Below are 20588 nucleotides of genomic sequence, written 5' to 3' on the forward strand. Positions count from 1 at the left end.
AAGGTGGACTCGTGTCCAAGAGCCAACTCCCAACTGCCGATCAGGAGGCAAAAGATTTTAAAGGAGAGTTTCAGGGGTGTACAGGTGGGACGAGGGGGCTACGTGCAGAACAGCACAGTCAGCTCCTACGGTCACCTTGAAATTGGTCATGTGGTGGTCTGATAAGCGTCATCTTGATTGTTTTAAGTACAGTTAATCTTTAGTTCTAGGGTTGGTTTGTCCCCGTTTCTTTGAGGCCAGTTCTTGGAATTGTGCAAGATGGAGCAGCTTATGTCATGGCTATAGTCTGGTCATCACGTAGTTAACTTCTTCTACCTGGTGGAGGTTTCAGTATCTGTAAAACAGCTCAAAAGATATGACTCAGAATATTATCTATAGCCCTTGAGGAGGAACTAAAAGTCCTTGACTTTGTTTAATGGCTAAACTAGTATTATTTTTTCTTGCTTGACTATTTTCCTTCATTTCTGCATTTTCTCACTTCTCTGATTAAACTTATTCTTTGGCTAAAGTTTTTCTGCAGACAAGAGGCAGGCAGAGGACATGGGGTCTGTCCTGGGAACGGCGCAGAGGGTCCTGCTCCATTACAGGAGCTTTTAGTGCTTTTGGATGTCCCTGGGCGTACTGTTCTCTTCATATTGTTTCTTGTATCCCCTTCTTCCTCAACTCCAAAGAAAATAGGGTTTTGAGCAGCTCAAACACATCCTGCCACTCTCAACCCTGGGAAGGAATGGAAAGGGGCATCTGTGTTTGTCTGAAATGAGTTGGGGACATATAGGACAGAAAGGATGTCTCTTGCACGAGTGAGGAGGTGGCCTTGCACATGGTAGTTTCAACCAGAAACCAAAGGATCCAATGAAGAATACAGCTTAAGCCAAAGCTATTAATCAAAAGGGGGTCTGGCCTGCGGTGAAACTGGAGAATAGGAGGTAAGGCAGATAAAAGAGAAAGACCCAGTCCCAAAGCCAGATAAGTTACTGGGCCTCAGGGAGTTGAATGAGGTGCTAGTTTACCAAACCCAATGCATTCATCTTAATCTCTTGGTTCTATGTCCAGGATGCCAATCTGTGGATCTTGATTTTTCAGGAGGAGTAAACAATGTCCTTCCATTTGAGGCTGGTCTAATTTCAGTTTAAGACACTCTGTCTCTGAAGCAGTGACCTCTGGTCCTCCCAAGTGTTGACTTCTTTCTGCACTGGTGCCTTCTCCTGACCTGATCTCTCTGGTTTCTGATTCTTTGTCTGACTTCACCTCTCCAGTTCCTTCTATCTTTTGGTTTTTTTTGTATCTCTGTCTCCAGGCTATCTGTTCAACGTGTTCTTATAATCTGGTTCCAACTTCTACCTTAGTTCATTTTCTTCTGTAGTTCTCCTGGCCCTGGTTTATAATCCTTCATTTCACAATCTATGGTTGCTCAAGTTTCAGTGTAACAAAGGAGGAGGGTCTATGGAACCTCAGAAGAGACTATTCAGTGCTGTACAAAAGAGGAACAAAGGATGACCATCATGAACATTGAATTTGTTCTATGTGTCCTTACACTGTTAGAACTTAGTTGAGTCCATCAACTGATGGCATGTGCCTACAGTGTGAGAGCTTGTGATGAGGGGAGGCACTGGAGAAGGAGATCATCAGGAAAGACTTGATGAGATGGAATTGCGTGGTTTTGAATGGAAGAAATCTTCCCTTCTGTCCTTGCCCTCTCTGCCCACCCTCCTTGCACTCTTTGATGGTTATGCCAGAGTTCACTTGAGCTCAACCTGTGTATGAGATGAGCTCCTTATCTGTCTTATTAGCCAGATGTCATTCTGCCATTTGATATTTATTAAATATGGCATCTTCTTATGATACAGAACACTTTCCAGAGACCAATTGTGACCGCAAAAGCTAGTTCAGGTCTCACATTCATCAGTGTTTTGGAAAGAACATAACCTTTTTTCACTATTTAATTCCTGTCCATTCTTTGGTGTAAGTAAATGCTCTCTGACTTCCTTAAGATGTTTTTAACTTACTTAGAAGTACAATTGTTATATTATCTGATAGTATATAGAGATAACATAATTCCATGTTGGCTTTCTATTCTGAGCTGTTCCCCTTCATCTCTTTCTCTTCATTATCCAGTCTGTAAGGTTTATGTCATGTTGATCAAAATGTTACTTTTAACTAAAATGCATCATTCTCATCATCTAAAGTTCTGCTAAAAGTGAAAACCTGGGAGCAATATAAAGGAGTAATTGGTAAATGGTGAGATTCAGAGTTATTGCGCATGTATCTTACGTATAACAGGCAGCCGTTAAAAATCATTAAAAAGCATGATTTCAGAAAATGTTTAATAGCATGGAAAAACGCTTATTATACAATCTAAGAAAAAAAATGAGATGCAAAGACACATACGTTATATAATTTAAAATAGGTAAAAAACATAGATCACATATGAAGAAAAACATTGGAAGGAAAACACCAAATGTTACCAGAGTTTATATCTGGTATGAGTTTATGGCTGATTTTATGATTTTTTAAAAAAATTTATATGCTTTCCAAGTTTTTTTAAAGCGTGCATTATATCATAAAAGAATAAACACGATAAAAATTTCCTTAATCAGAACTTACTTATAATACCCTTTCAAGGGACAGCTTCTTGTTCTACAATCTTCCCAGAAACCTCCTCTCCTTTATATTAATTGCCTTTTGTATCTTTTAAGTAGCCAAGCATTTATATATACATCTGAACAACTCTCATCAGTAACATATTTAATGCTACTTCTTTGTGACTTGTGTAAATAGTTTTATTTTTTTGTAGTCATCAGAAGGGCGCCTTTTGTTTGTTTGTTTAATCTTGGTGTCTAAGAAGCAGAAACTGCCAAGAAGGTGCAGGCTTTGCCGTGAGTTAGCAGTCAGAAGTCAAAGTAAAATGCAATGTGGAGAGAGAACAGTTGGTTGTGGGGTGTTCTATGCTAGGCACTTCCACGGTGACCTCATTTCCTCTTTAGACCCCACTCCGGAGGTAGGTGTTCACTCCTCATCACATATGAAGAACCGGAGGCTCGGTGAAGCTCTAAGACCTACATAGGGCACACAGCTGGTAAGTGCTGCCTCTTCCAGGCCTGTTTTCTCAACTGGACTCTTCTACTTTACCTGGTCAAAAACACATCTATCTGGCAATGTGTGTACACTGAGACAGCAACAACATAACTGAAAATGTAAGTTTACGAATGCATGACAGAAAAGTGTGTGTATGTATATGTTTTAATGCTTCTCATTTCACATCACAGCAACTTATTTTGTGTATGTTGTATATAAGTTCCTTGTTGTCAGAGAACAAATGTTTTTATTCCTTTTTAACTTCCTACAGTTCAATCCGGATTCTCGATGGGTGCTCTCACCTAGCCATTAAATCTTAGTCTTATATACTACTCATGGCACACTGCTATTCTGGATCCAGAGATGGTTTGGTGCATTTCATTATGTTAGGACTTCATGCAGAAGGATAATAGCTAACGAAACAACAAAGACTTCCAGACAATCAAAACAATTCGTGTGGGAGCTATAGCTATGATCTCGTGCATACCTTCATAAACTTTAGAGAATTAAAACTGGCCAATTTTGTAGCTAATTTTTAGACAAGAATGGTAGAAAATGCAAGTGTTATTAATGCTACTTATATAACTACTTTCTAGCAGAATAACAGTCTCTTAAATTAGTGATATTTTCTGAAGTGTTAAAATGTGGTAATAACAATTGAGTTCCAAATATATTGCTGCAATTAGAACATTTTGGTAAGGTCGGTAAGCAAAGTTGTAGTAATTAAATCACCAGTGACTAATGTATCTGATAGTTCTTAGATTCCAATATATTGCTGAATCAGAATATTGAAAAGATCAATAAGAAAGTGATAATAATTAAAATACCACCAACAAAACCAAAGTTACTTGGCTTTCTCTTCGTGCATTTTTACTCATTTTATTTTGCAAAGCTTTATATGTATCCTAGAATTAATTAATTGATTAGTTAACTAACTGAATATCTAATCACGTCCTGGGTGTTCTGCCAGATATAACTCGAAATACAAAAATAAGAAAAGACACAGTTCCTGGCATCAAGGATGTTAAAGTCTAGTATGTTATTTGTATTTCAACAAGGACACAAAAAACAGTAAACGAAGATGGGGAGAGGAGAAGAGGCAATGTGGTCCAAGTAGAGAATGAGTCAATCTAAAGGGGTTTTATCAGTTCATCCAGAGGCAACAAATCCTGCTGGCCAGATGACAGTGAAGGTGGTTTTCATAACATTTCACTGCAAGACGTGTAATGTTTATAAAGCCATGAACCATGTAGTTCTGTTCCAGGGCAGTACTGTATGCAAAGGAACTCAGCTACCAAAAGTGATTTCAGAACATCTCAAATACTGCACTTGTGTTTCGCAAATACTAGGAAGGGTACAAATAGCTCTCGGAAAATTTCCTCTTTTCTCTTTCCCACAAGTTGCCGTCACACCCCATAGCTATTTGCACTCCTAGCTTCTTTTCTGAGCCATTTCCTCTGCCCCCAGTTTGGGCTGTTTTTATTTTTCTCTTCCCACCCTCTCTGGCTCTTTATCCTAATTGACTCTGTTACATCTTCCTCGTTTCCTACCACCTCGCAGGCACTGCTCTCTGTTCACTCTCTGACGATTCTCCATTACTAATGCCCAAAGCATTACTTTCTTTTGACATCTCTTCTCTTCTCAGAAGATAAACGAGAGGGGGAAGCAGCACAAAGCCAGAATCTTCGTTAGCAGCCTGGAAAGACTCTTAAATAAGTAGTTTTTGCACTCTTATAGAGGTTCAAAATCTTTCCTAAAACCTACCATATCTGAGGTCCTGCACATTAGTCCTTTAATCTCTTGCCTATAGAATTGCTCTGTCCGAGTGCTGTTGCCTGTGTATTTTCATACGTCTGTTGCTGCACATTTCATTGCAGCTGTGATTCACTCAGGAAACAGCCTTCAACTGTAGAAATGTAGGTCAGGATCATACATATGTAGGATGTCATTCATATGGAAGATAAAAGACAAGAATTCCTATTGTAAACTTCCTCTTTCCTTAATTCATTCTAGTATTTTCCAGTATTGTAGGTCTTGGTACTTTGATTTTTCTTGGTTTCATATGGAAAAAAGTGGATTCTTTCATATTAATATTCATGGACATGTGTACATGCGATACAACCCATAAACTATCATTAAATAGATTATTTACCAAAATATATTATTTTCCAAAATGGATCCAATAGTTATGACTATCAGCATGCATATTATAGGAATGAATTTGATAAAGTATTCATGGGTTATGGGCTGAGAGATAAATTTTTGAGTAGTTAGAAGGCTCTACTACTGTGGTGGTGGACAGATTACTTACATTTATATGTATAATGTATTGTACACACACACAATTATTTTAATAATGACATGAGATATAGAAAAATAATTGCACAAGTATTATAAAAAGTCTCATCCAAGTCCTTTTCCACTAAATTCCTCTCCAAACCAGAAATGCTAAAAGGCTGAAAACTGGTAGATGTGAGCTTTCCCCAGCTATTTGCTTCCTCTCATACTTGCAGGAAGTGTTAATGAACTGAGGGCTTACACAAAATCCAGCACACGGTTGTCACTCAAATTTTTACTGAATGGAAAATGAAACCCCCAAAATCAGAGCACAGAAGGATACAAGGTAGGAAGGAGCTGAGTGCATTCTGTTCATTTATATACTGAGTAACTGTTCCCTGCATAATCACAGAGTGGCTGAAGATGATTCATCTGAAAGACCTATTTAAGGAAGGAAGTGAAAGTCAGAGGCTAAAAAATGACCCATAATCAGGTGCTGACAGTGTGTGTTGAAAGGTTCTATGTAAAGCCAAACTTTCCAACCACAAAAAGGGACCTGTTTTGTTCAACATTTTGGAATGAAGAAATTAAGGGGAAAGCTGAGCTAAGATGAAAGGTCTAGAAATAGTTTTAACTTTCATGCTTGACACAGAGAAATAAAAGAAATCTACTGAGTAGATTAAACAAATAAATGTCCAATCATGCGTTTAATTTGAATTCCCATGAACATTTGTAGAATTTGTAAGAAGACTCCAAAGTTTATTTTTCATACAAGGTAGGCCATCTCATATGCCCAAAATTGAAAAGCCTTATGAAATTGTGTACAGATGACTTGACGATTCAGGGGCACAATGTTCAGATTGTCTGTTGTTGATGTTCCCTGCAGCTCCCTTATAAGTTTACTCACTCATTCATTTATTCCTTTTTAAAAAATTCAACGGATACTTAGTACTTCATGCTGGGCATTGTGCTAGGTTTTGGGGATACAAAAAATGTGTTTCCTTCTGTTAAGGAACTTACAGTCTGGTTTGTAAGACAAGAAAAGAGACTTTAATGGTACAGTGTTATGAGTGCTGTGACAAAAAATAAGCCCAGAATGCTAATTCAGACTGGGGGATTGAAGAAGCCTTCCAGGAAGTATTAATGCATGAGATGTGCTTTAAATAAAAACGAGTTTAACCAGATGAAGGCAAGGCACTAGAGCATGGGTGCTAAATGCATAGATTCTACAGCTAGGCTGTCTGGGATCAAGTCGTGGTTTTGCCAGAAACTATGCATGACTCCAGGCAAATGTCTCTCCCTTTTCTCCATGAGTGGGGATAACAATAGTATCCACCATCTACTTACCCATCCCAGGGTTGTAAGGACGAATATGTGAGTTAATACTTCTAAGGCACTCAGAACAGTGCCTGTCTCACTGAAGTATTATATGTGTGTGATGAATAAAGGGGTTGAGTGTCTTAAGTAGTAGGTAGAGCTGGTGCAGTGGCCTGAAAAGTTATGCATGCTGCATTTAGGAAAGAGTTAAGAACAGAGCGTAGAGTCCATACTGAAAAGGATTGAAAGATAAGGCCAGAGAAATATGAAGGGTCTGTTAAAGAATGTGGCTATTATCCTAGACACCATGAAGAACCATGAAAATATTTTAAGCAAAGGAGTGATAAGATTAGATTCGTGTTTTAAACAGGTCACTGGCAATGCTGTGGAGAGTAGATTATAGGGTGGGTGGCAACTCTGGTGTTTGGGAGGCAAAAAAATATTTTCCCATGTTTCCTGATAGCAAGAATCATCTGGGGTGCTTTTTAAACATACATATTTCCAGGCTCCTTTCTGGGAGATTATGACGCAGAAGATTTGGGGCATGTCTGGTAATCTATGTTTTTAACAAGCATAAAAACATATGCTTCCTGTCTTCAGATGATTTTTGTCTTCAGAGCGATTTTGCAGACACTGAGTTGTAGGCATCTAGATAAGGACTAATGAGGACCCAAACAAAAGTGGTAGAAACAACGTGGTTGGAAATAAGGGGGCTGATTTCAAAAGGAAGATGTAACAGGACTTAAGCGACCGATAGGATGGAGCCAAGGATAACATTCAGATTTTTGACTTGGGTGACTAGGTAGATTGTGGAAGAATCTGGAAGAAAAATAGGTCTGGCAGTGAGACTAATGAGATCAGACTCGGACAGGTTGAGTTTGGAGTGTCAGTGGGGAGAAAGTCCAGTCAGAGGTTGCATATACATGCCTGAAGTAAGGAAAGAGATTTAGGCTCTGGAGACATAAAATTGGAAATCACCAGTGTACAGGTAGTAACCAAAGACTGGCAAACTCTAACATTTAATTGGTGGGTAGGGGAACATAATCCTTTTTTATTTGTTCTTGCATTCATTCACTCATTCAATAATTCATTCAACAAACCATTTAAAATGCTTATTTTATGCTAGGCACCATGCTACACGCTTTTTCCATAAAGGAGACTGTGAAGAAATAGCTAAGAGGCCTATAAGGAAAAGAATGGTGTTATCAAAGCCAAGGGAGAAGATTGTATCAAATGATGCCAAGATGCCAAATGAGATGATGAGGGAAATGGGTTCCCTGGATTTAGCAAGAAACAAGAAGTTCATTGGTAACTTATGAGAGAGTAGATTCTGCTGAGTGATGGGTAAGGAAATTGAACTTGAGGCATGGCTTGAGGCGTGAATGGGTAGTGAGGGAGTGTAGTTAATGAAGGAGGAAGAGAAGTAGATGAGCTAGACTGCAGAAACATGGTTTCAAAATCTTTCCCTACCTGAATGCATGTCCTTTTGCAGTGTTTCTTTGTAGTTGCTCTCATCAGGAGGTGGAGTCTGTTTCTTCACCCTTTAATCTGAGCTTAGTCATGTGACTTGCTATGACCAATAAAACATTAGCAAATGTGATGTACACAGAAGCCTGAAAAGTCCTTGAGCACTGGGGCTTGCCTCTCTTGCTGCTCTTGGGAATCCTGTGGCTGCCCCAGGTAAATATAAATCTGGAGTAGTTTGCTGGAGACCTGTGGCCAGTCATCTTCATCACCCCACTGGCAGCCAGCATCAACTGACAGCCAGAACCAGCCACCAGACATTGAGCGAGACATTGAATCAGCCCTTAGCACTGACTTTAGCCCCAGAGTGAGCCTAGCCAGTCCTAGCAGAATGACCCAGCAAATAGCAGCTTAAATCACTGATTCACAGAGAAGTGATACTGTTTAAGCCACTTAGTTTCAGGGATAGTTTCTTCACAGCAAAAACTAATGGATAGAACAGAATATTGTCTGAGTGTCGAAGATTTCATATGTCTAGGTTAGCCCGAGGTTTGTATCTGAGCTGGATTGGAGGTCGGAAAAGCTCAGGTTGTTCTTAGTCTCTTTTCTCTTCTTAACACATTGTCCCAGGCAGAAACAATAAAAGTAGTATACAGGAGGGACTTCCCTGGTGGCACAGTGGTTAAGAATCCGCCTGCCAATGCAGGGGACACAGGTTTGATCCCTAGTCCGGGAAGATCCCACATGTTGCAGAGCAACTAAGCCTGTGCACCACAACTACTGAGCCTGTGCTCTAGAGCCCGCAAGCCACAACTACTGAAGCCGGCGCGCCTGGAGCCCGTGCTCCGCAACAAGAGAAGCCACTGAAACAAGAGAAGGCACCGCAAGATAAGCACGCGCACCGCAATGAAGAGCAGCCCCCACTTGCCGCAACTAGAGAAAGCCTGCATACAGCAACAAAGACCCAACGCAGCCAAAAATAAATAAATAAAAAAGTAGTACATAGGTGTGGAATGGCTAGGTCATGTAGTATTATTGACTGAAAAAAGGCAGACCCCCCCCAAAGTACATACTGTGTAATTCCATTTATATAAAATTCTAGAAAATACACACTCAACTATAATAACAGAAAGCAGATCAATGGTTGCCTGGGAATGAGATGAAGGAGGGAGGGATGGGTTAAAAAGGGTCACAAGGAAACCTTTAGGAATAATGGGTATATTCATTATATTGATTGTGGTGACAGATTTATGGGTGTATACTGTATACAAATGTCAAAACTCATAAAATTGTACATTTTAAACATGTGCAGTTCAATGTACATCAATTACACCTCAATAAAGCTGTTAAAGAGAAAAAGAGGAACAAACAAAACCTTCTAACTGTGCTTCCTATTCATAAATGAGGTTGCAGAATAATGTCCTCCAAGGATGTTCCTGGCTTTATCTATGGACCTGGAGATGTGAGCTGTGGAACTGGGTAGGACTGTATATATTTTACCTTACATGGCAAAGGAGCTTTGCAGGTATAATCAAAGGTATGGACCCTGAAGTCAGGAGATTATCCTGGGTTAATTGCATGGGCACAATATAATCAAGTGAGTCCTAAAAAGGGAAGAAACTTTCCTGGTTGGGTCAGAGAGATGAGACAGAAGAGGAGGGAGGAGAGATTTGAAGAACTCAGCTTGCCATTGCTGGCTTTGAAGGTGAGCGAGGGGGCCATGAGCCAAGGAATGTGGCAGCTTCTAGAAGCTGGGAATGGGCCTCAGTTTACAGGAAGTAAGAAGGTAAGACTTCAGTCCTTCTCCCATCACAAAGAACTAAATTCTGCAAATAACCCAAATGAGTATGAAACAGATTCTCCCTTAAAATCTCCAGAAAGAAATGCAGCCTGCAGATACCTGGTTTGTAGTCCGGTAAGACCCATACTAGATTGCTGACCTACTAAACTATAAGACATTTAATTTGTGTTATTTTATGCTACTATATTTGTGGTAATTTGTTACAGCAGTAATAAAAACTGAATGCACAAGGTTTTCATGGGCAGAAGGTTGAACTTACCGGCTAAAGTAGCTGTTTGAACGAGCTGTATTTCCCAGCCATAAATCACAAATAATCAAGAGTTGATTGTATTTTTGTTTCCATTTGCTTCCATTTTACTAACTTCAGACTTATTCACCTTTTAAAATGCTGCTCTGGACACTAAGGTTTGCTGCCATAGGCTGGTTGTGGGAGCCTAGCTCTTCTGATCCCCTAGTCGGAACCATACCCAGGTGACATTTTCCAACTATAGGTATATCTTCTCATTAAACACTGGTCCCTTCAAACATCACTATTGTACATTATGGTTTTTGTTTTTGTTTTTGTGTGCAGACTTTGAAAGGTAACAGACTCCAAGGGGAAATATTATAGACTTTTCCAGACACCTATTCTCTCTTCAGGGTTTAAAACCTGAAAACAGATTGCCTGGGTTTAAATACTGGTTCCGCTCTATACCTTATGACTTGCTTAGCAGTTGGAAACAGCAGTGGTACACTGAAAGCGAGGCTGAAATGAGCCTATTCATGTAAAACGCTTTTAACAATGCCTGGTATGTATAAGAACTCAGGGAGTGTTGGGTTGCTAATTATGATGATGATGATGATGACGATCTTTTTGCTGCTGATAGGAAAATTTCTATCTCAATAGTGAATTCGTATATCCCAATTTCATATGTCCTAGCAGAAGAGATCTCTATTTGCCTTTCTTGTGTGCCTGTCCTGCTAAGATGCACATCATTTCCTCTGTCTTTCTTGTCCTAAAATTTCCTGTTTCTTGTTTCTTCTGAAGTAGAAGCAGGAAGAGAAAATCACATAGTGACATTTGCTGAACATAGCAGAATTCTGTCCAATGACTTTTTTTTTTTTTTTTTCCAATTAGAAGGGTGTGTTGCCAGGACAGAGGATTATTTACACTTTCCTTGTCTTTTCAGCCTTTTCCAAATGGCTTTGATGTCCATATTGAGACTTTCCTCATCAGCACATGATAATGAGCCAAAAGATTCCTGAAATTCTGTTGTCTCTAAAAACAAAACAGAACATTCTGACCAAACCATTTACAATTTTATTACACATCAGCTTTCCTGTGTGATATTTATTTGAGGAAAGGCCCTCTCTGACGTGAGGGACTTGGTTTTAGATAATTAAATCAGACAGATTAAAATGATGATCTGAGTCAGGAGAAGAAAAAGATACACTATGTGATGGAAGCTATTTTTAATGAACTTATTTTCATGGCACTGAGTACACAGAGGAGAAAACATATGGATGATATTGCTAATTTAGTACCGTGTATGCTTCAGGCTTTATGTGCAGTTTTCTAGATGGGCAGCCAACTTTTTGGTCTTCATTTTTTAATGGAGTGCTGCAAGAGATACTCCCTGACGTATGGAACAGTCAACTGAAAATCAAGTAGCAGGGTTAACGTAGGCAGTTTTTTTCACTGTGGTTACAAGATGACAGGGGCTTCCAAATTTGCACACATACATTGAAGTGGAAATGGGTGTCAAATCTAAGAGCTCTGTGTGGGCAGCCTGGACTGTGGGTATTTCAATTTGAAAATTTTGTTAGTTGCCATAGTAATTGTCACAATCATGTGGTTTCTGTGGTCTTTGTGATACTGAACACCTATTAGAAGCACCCAGCAAGCAGAAGTGTTTTATTTATTTTTTCCCTTGTGCATACTTATAGAGAAAAATAATGCGTAGTCAGATTTTAAGTTGAATTAAAAATAAAAAAAGATCACTTGCATATCTTTATGTAAAACATGTTCATTTCCCAATTATTCTTTTAATTAGTTTTTTTCTTCAACAGAGAAATTATCAGGAAGTGATTTTTTTTTTTTTTTTTCCAAAACAAGGAGTCCCAGAAACCAAGGTTACAGAGCTTCATAAAAAGAACAGGAAACTTCTCTCTAGTTATGAATGTGTTGTGTCAGCATGATGCTGCTCAAATTCAGACTGAAATTTAAGCTGAATTGAAAGTGACTGTGTATGTTACTAATCCCTTTGCAAATGGTGCCCACCATGGCCACGGATTACTTAGTCCCTGGATGCTATTCTCAAAGCTAGGTTTTGCAGGTGGTTTTTGAAACAATGACAGGCATTATTTGGCTAAACAAAATATTTATATTGCAATAGTTATAAAAATTTGAATGTTTATGGCTAAATATTCACAGCCCTCCTCATTTTTGCCATAGAATTATTATTTTTTTATCTATTTGAATATTGGTTTTGAAGTTAATTTAAGATACAGATATAATGATGATAAAAATAGGAATGTCTTCTTTGGGTTATTTTTATTTTTTATTTTTTATTTTTTTCTTCCAGTTTTGAGATATAACTGACATAGAGCACTGCATAAGTTTAAGGTGTACAGCGTATGATTTGACTGACATAAATCATGAAATGATAATCACAATAAGTTTAGTGAACATCCATTATCACATATATCACATCTATCATCAAAATTAAAGAAATAGAAAATCTTTTTCCTTGCGATGAGAACGCTTAGGATTTACTCTCTTAACAACTTTCATATATGAAGTACAGCAGTGCTAATTACATTTATCATGCTATGCATTACATCCTAGTACTTATTTATCTTATAACTGGAAGTTTGTACCTTTTGACTGCCTTCATCCACTTCCTTCTCGTTCCACCCCCTGCCTCTGGTAACTACAAATCTGATCTCTTTTTCTACGAATTTATTTGTTTTTGAAGTATAATTGACCTACAACACTATCTTTGTATGGTACAGATGGAAACTAGATTTATCCTGGTGATCATTTTGAAACATATAGAAATATCAAATCACTATGTTGTGATTTGACCATATTTTCTTACTTTAATCAGAAGGGGATAGGGCTGGTGCCAATCTTTGGTTGAGCTATAGGACGTGGGAAGTGAAGTTTCTCCGTTGGCTTGCAGGCCTCATGAGAGGAGAAGGTGGCAACAGTGGCTTGTCTGGAGGCAGGATGGCTGTGCATGCTTGGATGGGGCAGTAGGAATTGACCCCCTCTTACTATTTCCAATGAAATTCCCTGAACAAATGTGGGGTGAGTGACAAATGTCATTTCTTACATTTAATACACTAGATATATACACTGATTAATTAAAAATTGGTAGCATGTCACAACACGGGGATCTTTGTACAGCTATGGATTTCACTGCCTTTGAAGTTTATTGTCAGTAGATGTGTTCTAAGTGAGCTTTTATGTATTATTAAAGATACTTTGATCATAAGAATTCTGCCAACCAGAAAAAATGACAAGGAAACTACACACTCGGCAAACTACTGGGGATGAAACCATTTGCAGTTGAAAAGTTATCAATTTTATAGCCTGGCTCTTCTATGTCCTTTCCTGCTGGAAATATTTAGGATTATGGAAATACTAAACTTTTATTAAAAAGTAAATAGTGTACAGTGAGATGAAGACTCAATGAATGCCTTCAAAATTTTATTAGATATGATAAATAATGCAAAAAATAAAAAAATGAATTAAATTTAAAAATTAAGAAATAAAATTAGAATTACATTTTTAAAAATTAAGAAAAACACAAGACAGTATTACCTTCATAACAAATTGTTCTTTCTTTTTTTATTTAAATCTTTTAAATTTAATTTTGAATAGATAAGGCATTCTTGTCATTCAAAAAAAACGTAAGAAGTTATACAGTGAAAAGCGTCTTTTATATCCATGTCTTTCATTTTTTAGTTTGCCCCCAGGTCCAACCCTCTGGATAACAGCTATTATTAATCTTGGAGTATTCATTTAGAATTCCTTTATGCATATACAAGAAAATATAGCTACATTATTTTTCTCCTTTTTACCCAAAAGATGACATACTACACACTCTATTCTCTTTTCGCTTAACAAACACTATTCTACTTTTGCTTAATCACACTATTTTCACTTAATATACCTTGTATACCACTTGATATCAGTACAGGGAGAGTTTCTGCTTTCAGTTTTTAACAACTACCTGTAATTCCATTATATGGACATACTACTAATTATTTAGCTAGTTACATACTGATGGACATTAGTATATTTTCAAATTTTTTTGTTGCAATGACTAATCTTGTACTAATGTACAGGCAGCATTCCACACATCACTAGTGGATATCTGGGTTTTCCTAGCAGTGGAATTGCTAGGGTGAAGGGTATATACATTTGTAAGATGTATAGGTATTAGCACATGGCCAACTTATACTCCCATCAGCAATGCATGAGAAAGTGTTATTTTTCCCTCAGAGTCCTATCAACCGAATGTGTTAGCTAACTTTGGATTTTTGCCGACTGAGAGGTAGAAAATGATATCCTGTGTGGTTTCTGTTTATATTTCTTTTTTTTATAAGGGAGGTTGATTATCTCGTCATTTATTTAAGAGCAAATTTCATTTCCTTTTTCTGTATTTGAAAATGGTAATGGTCTTATCAATTTATATCAATATATTAGAGAATCTAGCCCTGTGTGGTGAGTTTTAAATATTTCTCACAGTTTGTCTTTTTTAAAACTTTGTTCATGACTTTCTTTCTGCAATTAAAAAAAAAATTCTCCTATGTCCAAATATACCAATAAAATAATTTATGACTTGGGGATTTTGAGTCATAAAAGTTTAGACAGACCTTCCTAACTCCAAATTTATAAAGTAATTGTTCCAGCTTTCCTTCTTACTGTTTTATGGTCATATTTTAAAAAATTTAAATCTTTGGTACCTTTGGAATTTATTTTGGCATATGAAGTAAGATATGGATATTACTTTACTTATCCCTAAAGTATTTATTGACCAGTCCCTTTTCTTCCTAATGACTTGAGATGGCATCTTTTTTATACACTCAATTCCTGTATGTACCTGATACACTTACTTCTGGAATTTCTATTTTGTTAATGGACCACTATGCTACTCTTAATTATTTAAGCTTTTAAAATTGTTTTAATGTCTTTTAGGGCTGGTCGCCTTCTATGTTTATTTTTCTTACTAAATTTAGCATCTGGTGATATAGCTTAGAACTGTTGGTCTTTCACTGAGATCATATTAAATTTACAAATTAATTTAGAGAGAATTGACACATATATGATGTTGAGCCTTCCTACCCAATAACATGGACTTTCCATTTGTAGAAAGGCTATTTTGTGGCCATCAGTATTATTTTAAATTTTATTTTTAACAGGTCTCACATTTTTCTTGACATTTAGTTTATGTATTTTATCTTTTCTGTTGCTGTTATATACGAACTCTTTTCTCCTATTGAATCTTCTAACTGTTTGAATATATAAAAACAACTGAGTTTTGCACACTGATTTTGTACTTCATTATTACTGAATTCTCTTATTGTTTGTAGTAGTTTTTAAAAAAACCTGTTGAACCTTCTAATTACACTACCATGTTATCTATAATTAGTGGTATTTTTACTCATCTCTTCCAATTTTTATATTTATAATCTTTTTCTATTGTGTAATGGTATTGACTAATAACTCCAGCACAATGTTACATAGTTGTAGTGTTAGTGGATACTAGCCAACACAATGAAGACATTTCCATAAAAGTCAGAAGCATTATGATGGCTTTGTTTTGAATTAGATACATTTTATTGTGACAAGATAGCCTCCTATTTCTATTTCAATGTTTTCTTGGTTGTTTTGTTTGTTTGTTGTATCAGGAAAGGCGGATGAATTTTGTCCAACACTTTTTCAGCATCTATGGAGAGATCCTATACTTTTTTTCTTTAGATTTGTCAATATGGTGAACTGCATTAACAGAGTTTCTAGTAGTGGACCATTACGATCTCAGTTGGTAACAATGGTTTTTTGTTTTGTTTTGTTTTTGTTTTTTTAAATGAGCTCCTGGATTCTTTTTGCTAATATATTATTTAGAATATTTGCACCATTATTAATAGTGTGATTAATAGTCTCTAGGTAGTGTGATCAAAGAATGTTATTTCTATGGTTCTATTTTTTTAGATTGTAAAGTTTTCTATTGGTCATTTTTGGGAAAAGAAGTGTATTCTCTATTTTCAGGTTATGGTGTTTATAATATATTAATCATTTGCATTATATCAATTATGATATTTAGGTCATTGTATCCTTACTTATTTTTTCCTACCTGATTAATCATGCACTGGAGAGATGAGTTGGAGTCTCCCAAGATTAGCATGTTTGTGTTTATTTCTCTTTATGTCTCCTGTAATTTCTGCTCAATGAATGCTGCTATTTTTTGCATAAATAGCCTTAATTATAATATCTTCACTGGGAATTGAACCCTTTGGCATTATTAAGTTCTCTTCTTTGTTTTATTTAAATCCGCTTGTTCTGACTTCCACCTTGCTTGATATGAAGATTATGACTTCTTTATATTATTTATTTTTGTTTGGTAGGCCTTTGATTTCTCTTCTATTTTAAGATGATCTTAGGTTTTGCCTTGTATTTGGCATGGAGTAGGGTTTTACTTTGTGATTTAATCTGTAAAAATTGTCTTTTATATACATGAATCAAGACAATTTACATTTATTGATTTGACAGAAGTGTTGGGTCTTAGTTTTGTTATTATTTTATATCATGTTTTTCTTTTATAACTTTTTTAAAAAGTCTATTACTACATGGTTTGTTTTCTTTGTCTGCTGATTGTTTTCAGTGTGAAATTTTGCTGAGATTTAAGGAGGTTTTTATTTTATTTTAATTTTAATATTATCATAATTATATCTTTATGTAATGTCACTGGTTATAATCTTCTTCAAACAGAATCTATTAGTTTCCTTTTATGATGATAAAAGTAGTTCGTTTACTATTATTTCCTCATTTCTCTCTCTCTCTCTCTTTCACTCTCCAATTTTAGTCAATTATCTTTCTTAATGTTCTATTTTATAGAGTTATATATGCTTATAAGTCAGTTTTAAATTATAGAATTTGACTCTTGGCTACTGCAGATGGAATTACTTACTATTCTACTCCATTCTTTCCCTTTTCCCTCCCATTTAAAAAAATTTGAGTCCTTATTCTATGGTCAGGCATATACAATTTGCACTATGTTCCTTCACCATAAACTGTGGTTTGTGTTAGTCTCAATTGTAGAGTTAAATACATTCAATGGTCACTACAAGTCCTTTCGCTGTAGTTCTCCAGTTATGTCTTGGTTGACTGAAGCTTTTCCTCTAGTAGTTTCCCTGAGAAGTGTCCATGAGAACAATATTCCATGAATTTGTGCATATTTAAAACATCTGTAATTTTTATTCTTGAGGGTCAGTTTGGCAGGATATAAAATTTTTGATTCACCCTTTCTTTGTGGAGTATTTTGCAGGCATTGCTCCATTGTTTCTAACAGTGGTAATTCATATGAAGAAATCTGATTCCAATATAATTTCCTTTCTTTATAAATAACTTGATATTTTTGCCTGGATGTCTGATTCTCTCATTTCAAGCATTCAATAATTTTATTACTATAAGACTAGTTATTGACCATTGTGGGTCAATTTTTTCTGTCATGGCACAGTGTGCTTTTGTAATATAGAGATCCAAATCCACATTTAAAGAAAATTTTCTTAAATTGTAACTTTAAATATTTGTTTTGTTAAAAATTTTTATTTTTCTTGTTGGGTATGCCCTCTATGCAAATGTTGGATCTCCTTTGGAAGTTCTTTTTCTCCTGTTTTCTCTCTACTACTTTTCAGTTCTTTAGTTTCATTCATTTTGTTTGCTTTCTTACCTCTATGTCCCTTATTGTGTTTTTTGCTATGTCTGTTCTTTCTGATTATTCTATTTTATATTAATTTCTAAATTTAAAAATTCTACTTTCCTGACTGGAACGGCATGAGTGAGGCTGGTGGGGAAAAAGTCAGACATTTAGTGGTACCAGGGAACAGAGTGGTAGAAGATGAATTTGAAGAATCAGGCAGCAGCCAGATCACGTAAGCCTTCAGCTATGGCAAGGAGTTTAGACTTTATTGCAAGTGCGATGGGAAACTATTGGAGGATTTTATGCACAAGAGTGACATAATCTGATGTGTGTGTTAATAGGATCACTTTGACTTCTGTGAGGAGAACAGATTGTAGGGAGGTGAGAGTAGAAGAAAGGAGACCAATTATGAGGCTACTAGAATAATCCCAGTGGCTTGGCTAGGGTAGTGTTGGTAGACCTGGTGAGAAGTTGTCAAATAGCAATTTCTCTCTTCTTTTTTACATTATGTAGTTGTTGCAGCAAATTAACTTATGCATATTTAAACATGCATGTGTATTTACAAGAAGCTCTTTAGCTGAAATGTATGTGGCCTGTTTAGGTAGCATTTATTCATTTAGCAAACATTTACTGATGACTTAGTGCCAGCACATTTCTAGGAACTAGCAAGGCAGTGATGAAAAAAAACAGATGCTGTCCCTGACCTCAAGGAACCTGTAGTTTTGCAGGTGAACATAATAATAAAAATTATAGAAATAACTAACATTAAGCGAGCAAGTGCATGTTCTAGGTAACGTTCAGAGCTTTTCTCACATAATATCTCATTTATTCTTCACAACTCTGTGAGATTGGTATTATTATTACCCTTATCTTATAGGTGAAGATACCAAGGCTAAGAGTGGTTAAGTATGTTGCCTAAGTTCTCACAGCCAGTAAATGGTGGTGCCAATTTTAGCCTAGGTTAAATCAGTGAGCAAATAAGAAATATGAAGAAACATGGTAGGGAAAACCTGGTAAACACGGAAAGCCTCTCTGAAGAGGTGTGTTTGAGCAGGTGACTGTGCAGGAAGCTCACACACAAGAGCCAGAGTAACAGCATTCCTAGGCAGAGTGAATAACAAGTATGAAGGTTTGAGACCAGAAAGAGCTTGATATGTGAGGAGCAGAAATGAAGTCTGGATGGTTGCAGCATGGGTAAGAGAGAAGAAAATGGTACATGATGAGACTGGAGATCCAGCTATGGATTGTAAGGGCATAGCAAAATGGGAAACACCAGTTAAGAGGTTATTGCAAGAATCCATTTGGGGATCGTGGCCTAGATTAGATAGTGACAGTGGAAGTGGACAGAAGTGGATGGATCTGAGATATATTCTGGAGGTTGAATTAATAGTCCTGCTAATTAATTTAATAGAGGGAATAATAGAAAAGAAATACTCAAAGATAGTTCTTAGTGTAAATGTCTAAGAATATCTGAACATAAATCTACTATATGAATTGAGTCAAAATAATTCAGCCTTAAACATTTGAAATAGTATGGTAGGAATGAAGATGGAGTCAGGTGGAGGTTAATGAAGGAACAAACATTTATTAATTAAATAGGGGATAGACATTTCACATATGGAATCTTTTTTGTGTACAATATTCATTCATTTATTCAACCAATATTTGAGTGCTGGGCAATGTCTTAGGTATTGAAGGTTATAGCAATGTGGGGGGGAACCCCGTAAACCTCAGATTATTTGCTCTCACGAAGTGTACAAACTGGTGGGAACTTACATTCTCTATTACCTGTATTACGTAGATATTATTCTTCCTCATTTTTTAGATAAGGACCCATGGCTTTGAGTACATAAGTGATTCATCCAATGTCATTTGAAGTGCTTTAATGTCGTAGGGTCTAGATTTGACTTTTATTTTTATTTTAAAAATATTTATTTATTTATTTTTGGCTGCGTTGGGTCTTCATTGCTGCATGCAGGCTTTCTCTAGTTGCAGCGAGCGGGGGCTACTCTTTGTTGCGGTACCTGGGCTTCTCATTGCGGTGGCTTCTCTTGTTGCGGAGCACCGGCTCTAGGTGTGCTGGCTTCAGTAGTTGTGGCTCGCAGGCTCTAGACTGCAGGCTTAGTTGCTCTGTGGCATGTGGGATCTTCCTGGACCAGGGCTTGAACCCGTGTCCCCTGCATTGGCAGGAGGATTCTTAACCACTGTGCCACCAGGGAAGTCTGACTTTGATCTTTATGATTCTAATGTTCATATTTATTCCTTTACTGCATGTTGAAAATGCAGTATCCAGATACGGACCTAGATAACTACCCATGTAAATCAATGCAGGGAATTCCCTGGCCGTCCAGTGGTTAGGACTTGGCGCTCTCACTGCCGGGACCCGGGGTCGATCCCTGGTCGGGAACTAAGATCCCGCAAGCAGTGCGGCATGGCCAAAAAAAAAAAAAAAAAAAAAAAAATCAATGCAGATAATCTAGGAAATTGAAGCTTTTCTATAGAGTGTGTTTGTATTTTTCTTTGTTCATTCCTGTTTAATTTAAATTGATGTTTAAATTCGGCATTTGCAATTACAAGATGCTGATAACAACCCCCTCAATTAGGACTGAAGAAGTGTGTCTAACACTCTGGAAAACACATCTCCCAACCCCCAAAGTGCCTGAGTTTATGTAAAACAGAGGGAGTTTTTTCACTGTCAGGTCTCCTGCCTCTCACTTCACTCCCACAGCTGTGTGTTTGAATAT

The 20588-nt window shown here is 36.9% G+C and overlaps 1 long non-coding RNA gene across 2 annotated transcripts in view; it reads right to left on the minus strand.

Annotated features, from left to right (window-relative positions):
* The window catches only part of LOC309609853, a 161370-nt gene that overhangs the window by 52796 nt on the left and 87986 nt on the right, over positions 1-20588 (minus strand). The gene's annotated exons all lie outside the window — the stretch shown is intronic.

This window comes from Balaenoptera borealis, assembly GCF_965194805.1.
Source record: "Balaenoptera borealis genome assembly, chromosome: 13".
NCBI lineage: Eukaryota > Metazoa > Chordata > Mammalia > Artiodactyla > Balaenopteridae > Balaenoptera > Balaenoptera borealis.